The sequence below is a fragment of the Silurus meridionalis genome, chromosome 13, assembly GCF_014805685.1.
Source record: "Silurus meridionalis isolate SWU-2019-XX chromosome 13, ASM1480568v1, whole genome shotgun sequence".
Taxonomy (NCBI): Eukaryota; Metazoa; Chordata; class Actinopteri; order Siluriformes; family Siluridae; genus Silurus; species Silurus meridionalis.
The window spans coordinates 4,755,787-4,773,222 of record NC_060896.1 but is presented as its reverse complement, the minus strand read 5'-3'; the positions used below and the strand labels follow the sequence as shown (position 1 = coordinate 4,773,222).

General features: G+C 41.4%; 1 protein-coding gene across 1 annotated transcript in view; it reads right to left on the bottom strand.

The window, feature by feature from the left end:
- The window catches only part of LOC124395463 (granule associated Rac and RHOG effector protein 1-like), a 42,706-nt gene extending 26,102 nt beyond the window's left edge, over positions 1-16,604 (bottom strand). The window contains 1 exon segment of the mRNA XM_046863964.1: positions 16,096-16,604. The gene's annotated coding sequence lies outside the window, so the exon portion shown is untranslated.
- Positions 16,605-17,436: the final 832 nt, after the last annotated feature.

Genomic DNA, 17,436 nt, shown 5'->3' with positions numbered 1-17,436 from the left:
CAGATCTGTGCCTCGATACAATCCTGTCTCAGAGGTCTACAGACAATTTCTCGGACTTCATGGCTTGGTTTGTGCTCTGACATGCACTGATAACTGTGGGACCTTCTATAGATGTTTTTTATTCGTGTTTTTTTTCCCCAAATCATGTCCAAACAACTGAATTTACCAGGTGGACTCCAATCAAGCTGTAGAAACATCTCCAGGATTATCAGTGGAAACAGGAACCACCTAAACTAATTTTTGAGTGTCATGGCAAAGGTTGTGAATACTTATTTACATGTGAGGAAATAATTATTTGAATCCATTTTGGAAAAAGGCTGTAAAATAACAAAATGTGAAAAAAGTAAAACGCTGAGAATACTTTCCAAATTCCGGCACCAATAAAAAAAAATAAAAAAACACTGGTCTAAGGTCTTGAGTAACCATAGAAACATGATGTCATATCCCGGCGAAGGCTGTGCTCGATGCGACCCGTCGCTTCAGAATCCTACATATTACGCACAACATGTCAGGACACGGAGCCAGTCAGAGACTGAGCCAAAGTGTCCCATTGTTTGGAGACACTGGAGATCTGTATGCAGAGAATCAATACCGCCATTCAAACTGTTTTTTTGCCACTGCCACGCTTCCATCCCCGACACGGGGTAGAGCGCCAGTGCCGGATTTGCATACATGGAAATCGAAAGGCGACGTTCTTGCCTTATTTATGAGGGCAAACACTTTTATCCAAAACGGAGACGGGAAATGATTCTAGCGCACAGCTGAGCTCATGAGGTGAAAGGTCAGGCAGTGGTTCTCATGACTATGAGCTTTTTAGTAAAATCCCAGTGCCACAGACAACCTATATAGAATGTACCACTTGTAGCAAAAATAAAAGACTGGAAATGCGTTTCCTCCTTTGGGCAGTGGTCCAGCAGTACACTTTTTTTCTCTATTTCGCAATGGGTATTTGAGATAACATGCCTCATTGCCATTTTCCTGTCCAAAGTATTTGTGCATGGCCGAATGTTCTAATAAAAAGTATGTGCTTTTGGAACATCCCATTCCACATTTGCTGTTATAATAACCTTCACTCTTCTGGGAAGATGTTCCACTAGATTTGGAGTGTGTTTGTGGAGATTTGTGTGAGATTCATTCAGGTACATGGGTGTTGGTAAAGTCAGGTACTGATGTAGGTGAGGAGTTCACATTCATCCCAAAGGTTTTCAAGAGGGTTGAGGTCAGAGCTCTATAGCAGGAGAACTTCTACTCAAACACATGTAAAAAGCACATGTTCATGGAGCTGGCTTTGTACACAGGGGCATTGTTGTGCTGGAACAGGTTTGGGTCTCCTAGTTTAAGTGAAGGCAAAAATTCATTCTACCACATCCAAAGACATCCGAGGGCAAGAGGAAAGTATACTTGAAGGCTCTTCTCTGTTCTGGCACCAAGGAGGTGAAATGAACTTCCCCTAAATGTCAGAACAGCTTAGACACTGGCTATCTTCACACGACGAGTGAAGACCTACCACATCCAGAAACATTTAAACTAACACTTTTCCAGTTCTGCCTCCAACTTTGTGGAAGAGGAGATAGAACCACATACAACTGGAAAATGTAGGTGTCCAAATACTTTGATGATGGTGTATTTGAATGTGGCTTGATATTCTCATAAACAAGCTTCAATGCAATTTTTCTGGTCCAAAGATGTTCCCAGGGGACGAAGAGTAACTTTCGGTGGAAACACGATCGTTTAATATCTCTGAACTTTTCTGGATTTTTTTTTCTTTACTGCTACTGGGATGGAAAAAGCGAACAGCAAACCGCTGTTTGGAAAACAGACTGCCGGGTGTGTTCTGATATGAAGCACATGGCTGTGTGTGAATCATGCTGCTGGTTGGAGATGAAGCTCGAGAGAGAAACAGAGGGAAAGAAAAATAAACGCTTTTCCTGAGGATGCGTCTGGTTGACTTCGCCCCTCCGTTCCGGTCGTCGTCGATACGCACACCGTGCTAACATTCCTGTACGCTACAGTTTGTTCCAAAACGTCGCTTCCTTTGACAAAGTGTACGTGTGTGTGTGTGTGTGTGTGTGTGTGTGTGTGTGTGTGTGTGAGAGAGAGAGAAACTGCAACAAAGAGATGAAAATCCGTATTAAACCGAACACAAGTCAAGTTTAGTCATGTGCTGGAGGTCCCATGGCTTTCCAGAGCTTGTGTGTGTGTGTGTTTAAAGAAGAGGTGGTGACAAAGAGCAATCCTGCTTACACCACCAATGCAAACACATCTATGTGTTTACCCGGCCTGTCTATTATATCACCTCAGCTACAGCATTTCGAGAGGCTTTTTGAGGAACAGCTCTTCCTCCTTGAAAGCAAACTTCTCTACCATCTGACCTCTTTCTGAAACCAGAGAGAGAAAGTCAATGATGGGGTGGGGGCTTTAAACAATGTTCCTGGTTGTAAACCTAAAAGATTAACAGCCACTCCAACAAGGAGGCCAACAAGCCTGGAGTAAGAGGCCTAGAAGGTTTTGTATAGAGACCGTGAAGCCTGAACTTATTTACAGGAGCAGCTTTGATTCTTTAAAAGAAAAAGATCTGATTGAGAAACTCAGAAGTGCATGTGGAGGAATGAGGAAGTCTTGTCATAATTGCTTATGTGTGGCAAAAGTCTCGGGGTTAAAAAAAAAAAAAAAAAACACTAGGTTTCAGTGTTAAAAAGAATGAGCACATGTATCAATTACACAACCAAAAGTAGGGTCCAGGGCAGCAGTGTGTATCACAGAACCGCTTCAACTGCAGATTTTGTGTGTCAAAGCTCTAAAAGCGTCCTGAAATGTCAACTGTGCTCTAAAACACGTCACAATAACAAAAACCATGGAGTTCAAATATGTATATAGTGATGTGAAAAAGTATTTGTATAAATTGTATTTACTCGATGATCTGAATTATTTAGGTACGGCTTTAACGTTTCCTCATGTAACTCGAGTAATCCGATTACAAAAATTTGCTTCGTTTGGTGAATTTAACTACACACAGAACACTGTTTCCCACGGACCATTATTACTGGCGCACCGGACAGGTTACACAGTAGACGCTGCAGAATGAGAAATGGAGGAACACTAGAAAACTAAAACAATAAAGAAAACACCGTACAGCGCGGTTACATTTTTTATTATAATTTATTTTTTTTAAGTACTTTCAAATTGATTTTTATATTTGAATTCAGATACAATAATCATGAAATAAACGGATTTGGTCCGTGGAAAATTTAGAGCGGCTTTTTTTGCTGTGCGAGATTTTTAATAAATAAACACGAGTGAGAATAATTATGACTGTCATTTAACAAATAGTTTCCCGTAACTTTCTCTACACGGCCACTGCGGAGGGACTTTTCCGGTATTACTGCATGTGTGCAAGACTGAGGAATATGTCCTTATTATTTTCTAATGCTCATTTCTAAGTTTCTTTGACTAACCCGTAACGCTGTTGCTAAGAAAAATAAAAAAAGCACGATTTTTGGAAACCTGTCTGTGCTTATATGACTTCTGTTGCAACTGAAGTTAGCGAGCTCTCCCTTCACCCAGACTTCACCATCGGTGAAGCTTTTCTCCAATGCCGTGCAGCTCAGAACACAGGTGAAGTGTGTTTTTTCATGCCCGGTTGTTTTCAGCATGACGAATGATTCACATTTCCTGTCGACAGTCCGAGTGAGCGGCAGGTCAAACTTCAGAGGAACAACATCCATATTTATGATGTGGTGCGGCCCGATTCAGTGGGAGCGCATCTGATTTAAGATAAAGAGTTTCATTGGTTCACCTGAACCTGTTCTGCAATTATATTGGTTTGATGGTATGGGGCTCAGTTTATTGGCTTGAATCTTGCGAAACTGGGAAAAACCCAGGAAAAATCCATAAATTAGCCGCTTTGTTGTTCAAGCCGCGGGGTTCAAAACGTGGGAAAAAAGTAGCGGCTTATAGTCCGGAAACTACGGTACATTATAAACTTTTTTTTTATTTTCAAATATAGTATATACATGCAAGATTGCAAGATTACATATCTTGTTTATACAGATAAAAAAATGCAAAATGAATTTACAATATTTATGATTCAAGAATTTTCTTAAGTCTTTTCTGACAGATTCTAAGATATAAACATGTAACGTGTGTGTGTGTGTGTGTGTGTGTGTGTGTGTGTGTGTGTGTGTGTAAAAGGACGATAAAGGAATCAATATTGATGCGACTGGCTGCACTTTCTTTGTCGTGGTGTAGGGAGAAAGTGCCAGCACCCAAACAAACAAACTGCTCCGAGAGAAAGAGAGGGAGAGAGAGAATAGGAAAGCAATGGAAAAAAAACATTGTTCGATTTACAAAACTTCAGCATTTCCCTTTATACGATGCACAAGGCACTGATGCAAAGAAGATACGAATGAACGAGCAAAACAATGAGAGAAAAAAGTGGGAAAGAATGAGAGAAGAAGAAGAGAGTAAGTTTGTGAGATAACGAGAGAGGAAAAAAAGGGACAGAACAGAAGGAGAAGAGACGGACAGAGAGGGAGAAAAAGAGAGGAGAGCATGAGAAAAGGTAAAAGATTAAGTGTTTGAGAGAGAAGGCGAGAGCGGTGGTGTCGAGGAAAGCGTCGTCACGTGACTGAAAACGCGTCGAAAGCCTCCGTTTTCACAGTCCACACTGCGATGCGTTTTTAGGATTGTCCACTTTGGAGAAGGTTTTCAAAAATCTACGTTTTTGACGACAGTATTTAACTGTATTAGTGTGGATTCTAAAGATCTACGCACAGAGACAGAGGCAGAAGTGGAAATGGAGAAAGGCAGCGGAATAGAGACAGAGGCAGAAATGAAGGCATAGATGAAAGCATAGAGAGAGTCAGAGACATTGGCCTTTGGCCATTTCAGCAGAACATTACTCCTGCTTTCTCCTGGCTGCTCCTTTGGACAGGAAACCAGCTCAGGTTTCTTCAAGTGTTCTCACTGTTGCTGGTTACAAATCACTCTGCCTTACAGCCTCGGATCTGATTTACACACCGTGTCTCAATGAGACCGAGAGATCTGTACTGTGAAACCAATGAACTGTTTATTAAGTTTTAGCAATGACGGCCTCAAAGTCATCATCAGATCCATAACTACTATAGAAAACATTTCAGCTTAACAAATTCAGGTGATTTATTAATACAAAAATTGTAAACGTTGTCTGAATAAAAGCGCTTCCGTAAAAATTACAATCCAACAAGAAGTGTTTGACATGAGAGACATAAGGGATCAGGAGATTAAATTTGTAAGTGTTGAGGGGTCCCAGAGTCTACTACAGCCTCAGATTCCTGTTCAGGACTGAGGAATTAAACCCAGTGTGGTTTTCTTCTGTTGTACATGCTTTTACAGACACGTGTTACTCGTGTTTAAAGCTCAGAAAATGCGTTTAGGGTTTAAACCTGTGAATCGCTCCTTAATCAGACTGTTCTGCTGAAGAAAAACCTTTCACACAGAAGCAAAGGAAGTTCAGAGACAGTTAAAAATGAAGTGCTATAAGATTTAAACAAGACAGAATGAAGCTCTGCTGCTCCTCACAAACTACAGCACAAAAGGGATAGATATATAGAGATATATATATAGAGATATATATAAAGAGGGATTAGGAGATGATAGATAGATAGATAGATAGATAGATAGATAGATAGATAGATAGATAGATAGATAGATAGATAGATAGATAGATAGATAGTAGACAAGGAGAGGCAGTAAGAGTTAAAGAGAGAGACAGAAGAGAAAGACAAAAAGACTGAGAGAAAGATATTAGGAGAAGTAGCGAGCGAGAGATTGAGAGGGAGGGAGAGAGGGAGAAAGAGAGAGAGACTGCTGAGAGCTGCTTTGACTCTCACAGTCGTCCTGGACATCTGGTGCCAATGAAGCAGAGGAATGTTTTAGCTCACAGTCAGTCTGGGGGTGTTTCCCCTCAGCACACTCACAGTGTTCCAGCTAGAACCTGAGTGATAGCGCTGAGGGGTTTCTCTGCTCTTACACACTGGAACCGTTTGCACGACTCTCACTCCATGCAACTGGGAGGCACTTTATTGTGTTCCTATTTAAAGAACCGTGTTTAGTACCGCACAGACCCATAAAGAACACTGTGGATGTCCTTCCTCGAATAGCAACTGCTAAGAAATCTAAAAAGTTTATTATACTCTGAACATCTTCATATGAGACTCGAATTAAACTCCAACGATGCTCATACTCAAGCTTCTTTTAACACACTTTATAGAGTGTAGTGTTTCAGAAAGAGAAATTATTTATAATCACACTATATCCGGTGTCACTCAATGGAGGGCAGTTTTCCTACCGAGTTCGGTTCCTCTCGAGAATTTCTACCTCAAGTTGCCTCACGGAGTGTTATTTACACTGTACAGGCATAAGTATTGGGACACCAGACTTTTCCAGCCATACAAAATCGTTTACGTCAAAATTGTATTTGACGTCTTTGAAATTGTTTTTGGTCTCATGCACTCGCATCCGACAAATTTATTCGTCTTGACGGTTGACGAAACAAATCAAAAGTATCAAAAATGCTCCAATTTAGTGCAAATTGGTGCGAATGCTTCTCAAGATGTAGGTGTTTCCAAAAGCAATACAAAGATTTAAAATGAAAATTTTTAAAGAAAATTCAAATCTGTACTTCAGAGAGTTTTCTTTCAAAATATTTTGATTTAGATAAAAGAATAAGGGCACTGTACTTCAGAGAGTACATATTTGAATTTTTTTAGAATTTAAATCTTTTTATCTTTGAATCTTTGAGACGTGCGATTAAAAGTCTTCTGTGAATTCATGACAATATGGAATTGAACTGAATTATTTGGAACAAAAAAAAAAAAAAAAAGATTCCAAAATTCCTAATGAATAATTGCACTTTTCCATCTACAGTAATAAACGTTCCACTGTGAAGTATTAAAATAAAACAGCTTTAATTAAAAAATGATATAAATATAAAGCAGATCTGCGGATCTACACGCCGGTGCTGAGCGTATGACTGTGTGAGGGCAAACCAAAACGAGCTTCACGCTGATTTTACAAACACTGTAAACAAGTTAACGTGCAGTTTATAGAGCCACGTTTTAAGAGGCATCTCAAAGCAGAGCTTCAGTGGGAAATGAGCTGAGAACTGAAAAGCAGACGTGCTGGACAAAGTGTGTGTGAGAGAGAGAGAGAGAGAGCAGTTGTTCAGCTCTGTGTGAGTATTTATGGACATTCCCAGTGAGTGGAGGGCAGAGGTCATGCTCAGCAGTCGCACAAGCGGCAATAAGCAACTGTGTCGTTTACCGGTATGGAGAATGACTGACACACACACACACTTTGTTGAGACACAAGTGGCGACTGATAAGACTGAGCTTTTCATGCTTCACTTGCGTATAGTATGAGAAAAATTTTCATATGTAAGAACAGTTTAAATGATTCTTGTACCTTCACTAAACATGATCCCTCAACCTTTATGAGATGAAGTCCATTGTACCAAATCATACACACACACACCAAAAAAAAAAAAAAAAATACCCCCCCCCACCAGTAGGTTACAAACTCCGTCTCAGGGACACGTCAAAAACGAACCTGGCTCACGTTTCAAACTCGTGTTACTGCTCCGACTTGTGGGGTCAAACACCACGACTGGTGTTCAACAGAGACCAGAGAAAATATGATCTGTTCTGTTAAAACACACAGCTTAAGGGAAAACCACCTGAATCTGAAGACAGATTTAGAAAATCCTAATAGATTCCTATAATCCGAGACTAAAATCTGTAGTCTTGGATCGCTGGTCTGTTCACTGACAGCCGATTAATGGTCATTTTTTCCTTCTGATAAATATTCTGCCAGTGTCAGAAGATTTCAGACTTTTCTGCAGTGTGACTTCTTCAACGAGCATCAAACCGAGGACCAACGGGAGCGTCGAACCTTATTGAGTTTACAGAAGGAAAAGGATTGTTTGTATGATGTTTTATTAACGTTTCAGATCATTTTTGTTTGCAACACACACACACACACACACACACACACACACACACACACACACACACACACACACACACACACGCGTCAATGTTCGAGCTTTCAAAGCAAGACCCCAAGACACTGACAGCGTTTAGTAAAATCCCTAAACTTCTACGTTTTCCCACAGTTCATGGATACGACAAATGTTCCGAGATCTAGGAGGGAAATTTCACATGCAAACAGAGCAGACAAGCAGACAGGCAGAGGACGCGTTACCATGGAAACCATACAGGAAAATGCTACCCTCTCCACTCTAAACACACCGTCACGCTCTCTCACACACACAGAGCAGTCTTTTCCTCAGTATCCCGTCATCCGGCTTTAAAAACACGGTTCTCATGAACAGAGTAGATACAAAAAAAAACCACTAAATTAAGCAAATAAATAAATGTTTCCTTCTTTCCTGCCAATTACAGTTTCTGTTTTAAGTCGGAGAAAAATTTCCCCGTTCGCTACAAGGCAAACAAACAAAACACACGAACATCATAATGCATTATAAACTGTTACTGAACTCGATTAGTATCGAAATAATTTTGCACAAAAAGTACAAACCTGTCAGTTCACATAATATATTTATGAACACAATTTTGTGGACACCTGACCATAAAATTGCCATGTGAACATCTCATTCCATATTTAGTCCACATTTCCTGTTATATATCCCTCCGCTCCTCTGGGAAGATGTTTCACTAGATTTTGGAGTGTGTTTGTGAAGATTTTTGTACTCATCCAGCCCCAAATGTGCTTCTCTTTCTCCACCCATCCTGAGGTTGCGCCAGCTCCGGCCGTGTTCCACATAACGAAGATCATGGACCGTCAAAGAAGCCGAACACCCGAACATCCTGAACCATCTAAAAACGCCATTTGGATCCCACTTCATGTAGAATTTGGACACCGGACCTCTTTGAGTGTTTAAAGGCTCTGGTATGGAGAAGCTGGTGTTGGATCTATGATGATCTCAAATGTTGAGCTGTTTTATGAGTTGCTCAGTAGCTCCTGGTTCCACAACGTCAGCTGACTGTATAAGACCTTAGACAGGACGTTATTCATAATCACACTCCGTTGTTTTGTATTGTTTTATGATTTATAAATCACACTCTTGATGTCACCCAAATGAGGATGGGTTCCCCTTTTGAGTCTGGTTCCTCTTAAGGTTTCTTCCTCATAACATCTAAGGGAGTTTTTCCTTGCCACAGTCACCCCAGGCTTCATCATCAGGGATAAACCCACATCATTCACTATAATTCTAAAGTTCTGTAAAGCTGCTATAGAAATAAACTGGAACTTAAAGGTAGTGATGTAGGTGATGTCTGGGGTGCAGTCAACCTTTACATTCATCCCAAAGGTGTTCAACGGGATTAAGGACAGAGAAGGAGATCTACTCCAACCTATGTAAAGCATATCTTCATGGAGCTGGCTTTGTACACAGGAGCATGCTAGAACAGCTTTGGGTCTCCTTGTTCAAGTGATGTGTATATATAATTTGTATTTCTACTAACCCAGCCTAAATGAGATCATCATCTCGAATCCGATTGGTCGAGGCAAATCAGAGATGTAAATGAACATGTGATTTCTCATTAAAGCTCCTATGCTAACAGCTTGTTGTATAATCATCGATAGGGTAAAGTTTTCTCTAAAGACGTGCTCGTTAAAAAAAATCAATTAAGGAAGGAGTCTCCAGCGTCAAATGCTTTTTTTTAAGCCACAAAACAAGCTGCATATTTTGTGTTACATAAAAATGGATACGTTTAAAAGACATCGGTGTGAGTAGAACAATGAGGCAGTTATGGGGAGAATATCTCAGTAGATTATTCTGGAAGTGGAAAAAGATCACATTTGCATAGCAGATGCACATTTTTGTCTACATGTTTGATTGCAGTTTACTGGAAGGCCCAAATGTAACCAGATGTTATATTTTTTGCACTCGATACATCAGGTTGTGTTCCAATATCAAGAACGTGAGGTCTCGGCTCACAGAATGCACACACTGATAAAACTCTTACCAGTCACACATTACATGGACAAAAGTAACCATTTACTCTTATAATAACCTCCACTCTTCTGGGAAGATGTTCCACTTGATTTTGGAGTGTGCTTGAGGAAAGTTGTACTCATTCGTATAAATGTCAGGTACTGATGTAGGTGAGGTGAGGAGGCCTGGGATGCAGTCAGCAATTCATCACAATAGGGTTGAGGTCAGAGCTCTATAGCAGGAGATCTTCCACTCCATGTCAGGTTTGTTCCTCCTAGTTCAAGTGAAGGGAAAATATAATGCTGGTGCATCCAAACACATCCAATACAATTGTGTGCCTCCAGCTTTGTGGTAAAAGTTTGGGGAAGAACCACATATGGTTAAGAAAAGCCAACAACATGAGACTGAAAAGGTCAGGAGTTAAAAGAAAAAAGCCAATTATAAGAGCCTTTAAAACTCAAGCTGTTCTCTGTGTGTGAAGTTCATGCCATTCTTTAACAGGAGGTGCTGCATGTATCTGATGAGAAGAATCGTGGTATGGACAGGAGCAACAAAAGTGTCTTTGCCTTATCATCAAGACATCGAAAAACAAATACTGATGATGTCACACCCATCCATGTCGGTAGGGGCGTGCACTTTTTATCTCTCTTTTCAATCACACTGACAAGCCAAAGTCTGTGGGGTTGTGTATGAGATGGATGGATGGACGGACAGACAGAGCAGAGCCGCCCGGGGCGATGATGGGGTTCAAGGCCTCTTCTGTAGAGTCATGAGCATATTTTCCAAAGGTGAAGCCTTAATATGAGGGAAATAAAGGATCCAATTCAGAATCACCTGTTACTCAATGACATCACAGACAGAGCGAGAGAGAGCGAGAAAGTGGGAGAGGAAAGAAGAGAGAAAAATTCAATGAGACTGGGAAAAAGGGCATGGAAGAGAAAGAGCAAGAAAAGACAGAGACTAAGAAAGAGGGAGAAATAGAAAGAAAAGTGACCAAGAAAGAAACCAAAAAGAGGGAAAACTGAAAAAGGGACTGATGAAGTGGGAGAAAATGGAGAAGGAAGCAGAGAAAGAGGAAAATTTAATGAGACTGAGAAAAGGGCATGGAATAGAGAGTAAGAAAATGACAGACTAAGAAAGAGAGAGATAAAGAGAGAAAAGTTACCAAGAAAGATGGAGAACAGAAAGAGAGAGATATAGAGGGAAAGGGGTTTAGAGAGAAACAGAGAGAGACAGAGAAAAAGAAATAGAAAGAGTAAGAAATGGGAAAGGAATGGAGAGAAAGCGGGAAAGAGACTGAGAAGGTGGGAGAGGAATGGAGAAAGAGACAGAGAGAAAGAAAAAAGATGATGTGTAGTCATTTGCCATGTGCTCAGTCGTCTTTAAAGCTGAACACAAACCTACACGATGAGGAGAATCAGCGTCGTGTCAAAGTTAGAAATGTTCATGAGCAATTGTGAACTTTATCCATAATACAGCACAGTTCAGATTCGACCTCACACATTTCAGTATCTACACAATGCTGAAAGTCGTCTGATTTCCAAACACCAGAACGCTTGTGTCTGCCTCGGTCTCTACTGTTAATCTGGCGAAAAAACCCGACAAGAAGAGTGGGGTGGAATTTTCACAATCCTGTCCATCAGAATGACAGGTGATGATTTACCGTAACACAAGCCTCTGATTTCGACGCCCGCTAACCGTAACACACACTGTGTAAGAGCTCAAACATCAGGATACGTAGCTCGGATCTGAGGACATGTCAGAGGAAGTCGTTTTAAATCAGAACTAATCCCAAAAAAAGTTGCTGACTCCAATATTAACCACACACACACACACACACACACACACACACACACACACACACACACACAGGTACACACACGTATAATAATATGAGTCACTTATTCCACACATCTCCACTTCACAGGCAGGAAAAAAACTAAATCAAAAAGGAAATGTGAAACCAGACGGCACTTTCTGCTCTCAGTTACATCACACCACTAGACATTCATAACTACAGAAGAAAAGAGAGAGAGGAAGGGGGAAAGAGGGGAAAATAATTAGTGAGGGAGAGAGACAAAGAGAGAGAAAAGAGGCAGAGAAATAGAAGGAGAAAGAGACAGAAGAAAGAAAGAGAAGGAGAAAGAGACAGAGAGGAGGAGATAGAGACAGAAGAAAGGCAGAGAGAGAGAGAGACAGAAGCAGATAAGACAAAGGAGAAAGAGAAGAAAGAGAGCGAGAGAGAATGAGAGAGAGAAAGGAAGAGATAGAGACAGATACAATACAGAGAAATAGGCTAAAAGACAGAATGAGAGAGTGGGGAGAGAGAGAGAGAGAGAGAGAGAGAGAGAGAGAGAGAGAGAGAGAGAGAGAGAGACAGAAGAAGATAAGACAAAGGAAAATACAGAAAAAAATGGCAAAGAGACACAAAAAGCAAGACAGAAAACAGTGATCGGGAAAGAAAAACTGATTTATAAATTCAGGTGGTTGTCATCATATATTAAATCATCTTCGATAAGCAGGTTCATCTCAGACTACCTACACCTTCTTCCACTCCAGGAGATTTTCCACTCCAACCCATGTAAAGCAGATCTTCATGGAGCTGGCTTTGTGCACAGGAGCATTGTCATGCTGGAACAGGTTTGAGTCTGAGTTCAAGTGAAGGAAAGATTTTATAGTTAAAAAAGGGACCAAATACACACGTCTGGAAAAACTCAGGTGTCCAAATACTTTTGTCCATAAAGTGTAAATATAATATCTGCACATCTCCTGCATGCTCAAACTCCTGCATGTTTTCCAACGAACCCAGGTGTTTGTGTGATACTCGCCGATACCATCATGTCATATGTTTTTTTAACATGATACTGTGTCTGAAAATCACAAATTGTCAACAGTCAACTAACCGTTTCTATTGGCTGGGATTTATATTATTATAATTATAGTAACAGGTTCGATTTCAAGTCGACGCTGCAGAAGGAATGTTCGAAAGAATTCAACTTGAAATCATCTCTGATTGATGCCGGTTACGCCCACACTATTTATTCATTACTTTAAAAGTCATTGAGAAAAAAAAAAATGTAAAAAAAATGAACGAAGAATGAACTGTGATGATTCAATGCAGTGTATCGTGTTTCACGTAAAGACAAAAATTCTGTAAATTTCGAATTTCTCACGAGTTGGCAAAAAAATAATAAAAAAAATTATGAAAAAAATTCTAAATAAAAAAAGAAAGGCAAAAACAAAACCTCAAAGAAGCAGCAATCATTGAATTAGCATTTTATAGCTAGCTAGCTCACGTCCACCTACATTCAAAAGGTACATTCCCTTTAAAGGTGCGTCTGAGTAAATTAGTCACGTCTTTTTTCTTTTCGTGATCATCTGACGGACAAAAGGTACGTTACTGAAAAGCGTTGACGTCGCCGTGATGCCGTAATTCAATTGTAGTAACTGTTCCTCACAAGGTTGTGGACAAGCGAAGGGACGCAATATTGATGTTTTCATTAAATATAAACGCTCCAAGAACACCGCCTACTCATTAGATTTGTGAATCGGCGCTAACGATGATCTCTTGATTTTTATTGGTCAGAAGATTCGAGATGATAATGGAAGGCGCCTCCGGTGTAAATATAAACAGCATAAATGCCGACAGACTGTTGCAGTAAAAGCAGAATAAAGCACTTCAGAACATGCTGCTATAGTAAAGAAAACTCATCACAATATCCAGAAGTGTTTCATTCCTGACACGCTATCTAACTGGAAACGCTGTATGTATAAAACTTAGATTCTTTTTTTTCCCTTCAAGTTTTCCTATCGAGACTGTATCTTCTCTCTAGAACGTCTTTCGCTCCTGACATTGTATCACATAAACCTCGGAACAAAACTCCAGTGCGTCTGCTTTGGCGTAATCTTGTTGCATGACATTTTCGATTCAGCATCAAGGCAGTCGTTTTTTTCCCTTTTCTTTTCTTTCATTCCTAAACTAAAGGGACCCAAACAGGAAATACATTCCACATGACCTCAGCGAGAGCAGAGAGCACTGCCAAACAGTCCCGCTTGAGCAGCTCGGCCTGCTCTCGTGGCTCAAACCACCCCCCACTTCTGTACAAACTACATCAGCGATCATGCACGTTTGGTCAAAGGTTTGTGGACACCTGTGCTTTTTGAGCATGTAGTTCCCATTTTCTGTTATGATAACCTGCACTCTTCTGGGAAGATCTAGGGTTTGGAGTGTGCGAGATTCATTCAGCCACAAGGGTGTTAGTAAAGTGATCTTCCACTACAACCCATGTTAAGCATATCTTCGTGGAGCTGGCTTTGAGAAGCATTATCTATACAATTATGTGCCTCCAACTTTGTGTAAGCAGTTTGAGAAAGAACCACACGACTGGAAAAGTCAGGTGTCCCAATACTTTTGCCGATATAGTGAAGGTCTATAGGTAAGTTTGATGGTTAGATGAGAAGTTCAACAGCGGGCGAGACTAATAAATACGTGCGTAATCCGAAACACAGGTGGAGGTGGATTCTTATTGCTGAACTATGCACATAAAGTGTGTCGCACGTCGCATCTCGACTACACATGACAATTGTTTTAGTATAAATTTCATCGCACCAAAATATTTTCCTGAAATATTTTCACCCAGTAAACCTGTCCCGTAAGGTCGTTGTTAATCACACTGTCTGAGGCGATCCCGTGTCAGATTATAAGATGGAGATCCGTTTAGGAAAGATCTGTGATGAAGGAACACATAATACCTTCTGTTTACGAGCTCAGCGATTTAGATATCAGTGATCCAGATATAATGAACAAATATATATATATTTATGCCATTCTAAGCAATTTACAATAATCTCATTTATACAATGGAGCAGTTGAGGGATTTGAACCTTTGACCTTCCGATTAAAAGTCCAAGGTCATAAAAACACAGACCATAGGTACAATAATCGCTGTCTGAAATGATACATGATTTATGCATTATATGTATATTTACAAAAGGGAAGCAATTCGAGGTGAAGAAGAGAAAGTTGGAGTCACAAGTAACAAAATTTAAGAGAACTTGATATAATACAATCGTAGCCGTCCTGAGGGCTTTAGACGTTTCACAAGTCGTAGCGACAATCCCACTCGACTGTCTGAGTCAACCAAACTAAAAAAAACTAAATGATGAAAGCTGATGTTGCTGATGCAGCTCATTTGCATGGCCGACGCCCACAATTCTCCTTAAAAGGTATTAAGCACAGACAGCTGGGAAAACGAAATGAACAATCAGCAGAAAGGAAGAAAGTAGTAGTCTTTCTGGGCTTAATTGTACGGCCATCAAACCAAAAAACAACTGTTTCATCATAAACAAATGATTATTTTGCTCGTTTACACCATCGTGACATCTCAAGTCTCTTATTTATGCTAATAATATGAATCGATTACTCGATCCGGGACCCACCGAACACATTCAGAAGCCCAAGCGGGCCTTTATTTCTTTATTTTCTCCCAGAATCGATTCACAAAGCAACAGTCCAGGCTGGCGTTTGGACCTCGCAATGTTGAAAACAATCACCTTGAACATCTCAGAGATCCCGATCACACCTGGGAGATCACACGATTTCTGCAGGTTCTTCCTTTCAAAGATCTTCTGGTTCCTATATAAACGAGGGTCTGGTGGTGATGTATTATACGAGCTTCTGGGTGAAGGTGAAGCGATGAAGAAAGGGAAAATAAATGGTGCCTGGTTCTGTTTTATCAGGAAGATCTGCAGGAAATGCTCTGTGACTCGGTCAGTCAGGTTTCACAGAAACTCCTCAGCACCCGGGGCATTAGAGCTCCAGCAAAGCTATTAATACAGTCAAACAGAGCCTGCAGTGTGTGTGTGTGTGTGTGTGTGTGTGTGTGTGTGTGTGTGTGTGTGTGTCAAAACCAGCATTTCTCCAGACAATTGAGAAAGCAGCACCTCTAGATATCGTCAATCTACAGTATATATTTAATATACACTAATATGGTTACTCACTATGGCACCTACGGAGGGAGCATTTAGAATATGACCATTAGAGACTAAAAAATTAATAAATGTAAAATTACTGAGGTTATAAAAGAAACCAGACTAACCTGGTGTGTTTTTTCTCAGAGATTATGACTTGGAAAGAAATCCCCAGCGGTGCTGCTGCTTCATAGCTCCAATGCTAACGCGAGTCCTCGGCTTCCACTAGCTGTCTTAGCACCGACACACTTCAGGCGCAGTAACACGGCCCGAACCGAACAACACACCGATCCGTGTCCATTTTACGCCATTTTTTCTTTATTAAGTAAAAAAAAAAGATGTAGATATATTTATATATTCGTCAGACTGCAATTCGGAGGAAAGAGCGCGCGCCGCTAGCTACATAGCTAACACCCTGTTAGCTAATGTGAACTAATGTTACCTCCCTCACAGCCGTCCTTCTTCCTCAGCCCAGTGCCACAGACCAAGTCCCGCCCCCTGAGCGCTGATTGGTTAGTGGAGGATGTTTCACGTGCTCTTATTTGACGGTGCTGGTGAATATGACAAGCAGCCAATCGTGAAGCGGAATTAAGAAATTAAGGGTGGGGTGGGAGATGGAAAGGGGAGGGGGTGGCTAATGCTGTCAATAGAGAACAGCCCTAACAGCGGCGGGTGGAGGGAGGAGTGATGGGAGGAACAGCAGAGAGAGAGAGAGAGAGAGAGAGAGAGAGAGAGAGAGAGAGAGAGAGCAGGAGGAGTGGAGGGAGGAAGAGCGACTGAAGAATTAGTAGAGGAGGAGCAGGAGGAGGGAGCAGTGTCAGGAGGAAAGAATAGCAGGAAAGAGGAGAGGTGGGAGGGAGGAGTGGAGGGAGAAGCGATTGGAGGAGCAGAGGGAGGGAGAAGGAAAAAGGGTGAAGGGAGAAACAGCAGGAAAATAGGTGGGAGAAGGAGGAGAGAGGAGGAGCAGGAGGAGGAGGGAGGAGTGACGAGGAATAGCAGGAGGAGCGGAGGGAGAAGTGATGGGAGGAATAGCAGGAAAAGCGGAGGGAGGAGGACGAGAGGAATAGCAGGAGGAGCGGAGGGAGGAGTGAGGAGGAATAGCAGGAAAAGCGGAGGGAGGAGTGGCAGAGGAATAGCAGGAGGCGGAGGGAGGAGTGACGAGAGGAATAGCAGGAGGAGCAGAGGAGGAGTGACGAGAGGAATAGCAGGAGGAGCGGAGGAGAAGTGACGAAAAGAATAGCAGGAGGAGGCGGAGGAAGAAGTGACGAGAGAAATAGCAGGAGGAGCGGAGGGAGGAGTGACGGTAGGAATAGCAGGAGGAGCAGAGGGAGGAGTGGACGGTAGGAATAGCAGGAGGCGGAGGGAGGAGGACGAGAGGAATAGCAGGAGGAGCAGAGGAGGAGTGGCGGTAGGAATAGCAGGAGGAGCGGAGGGAGGAGTGACGAGAGGAATAGCAGGAGGAGCAGAGG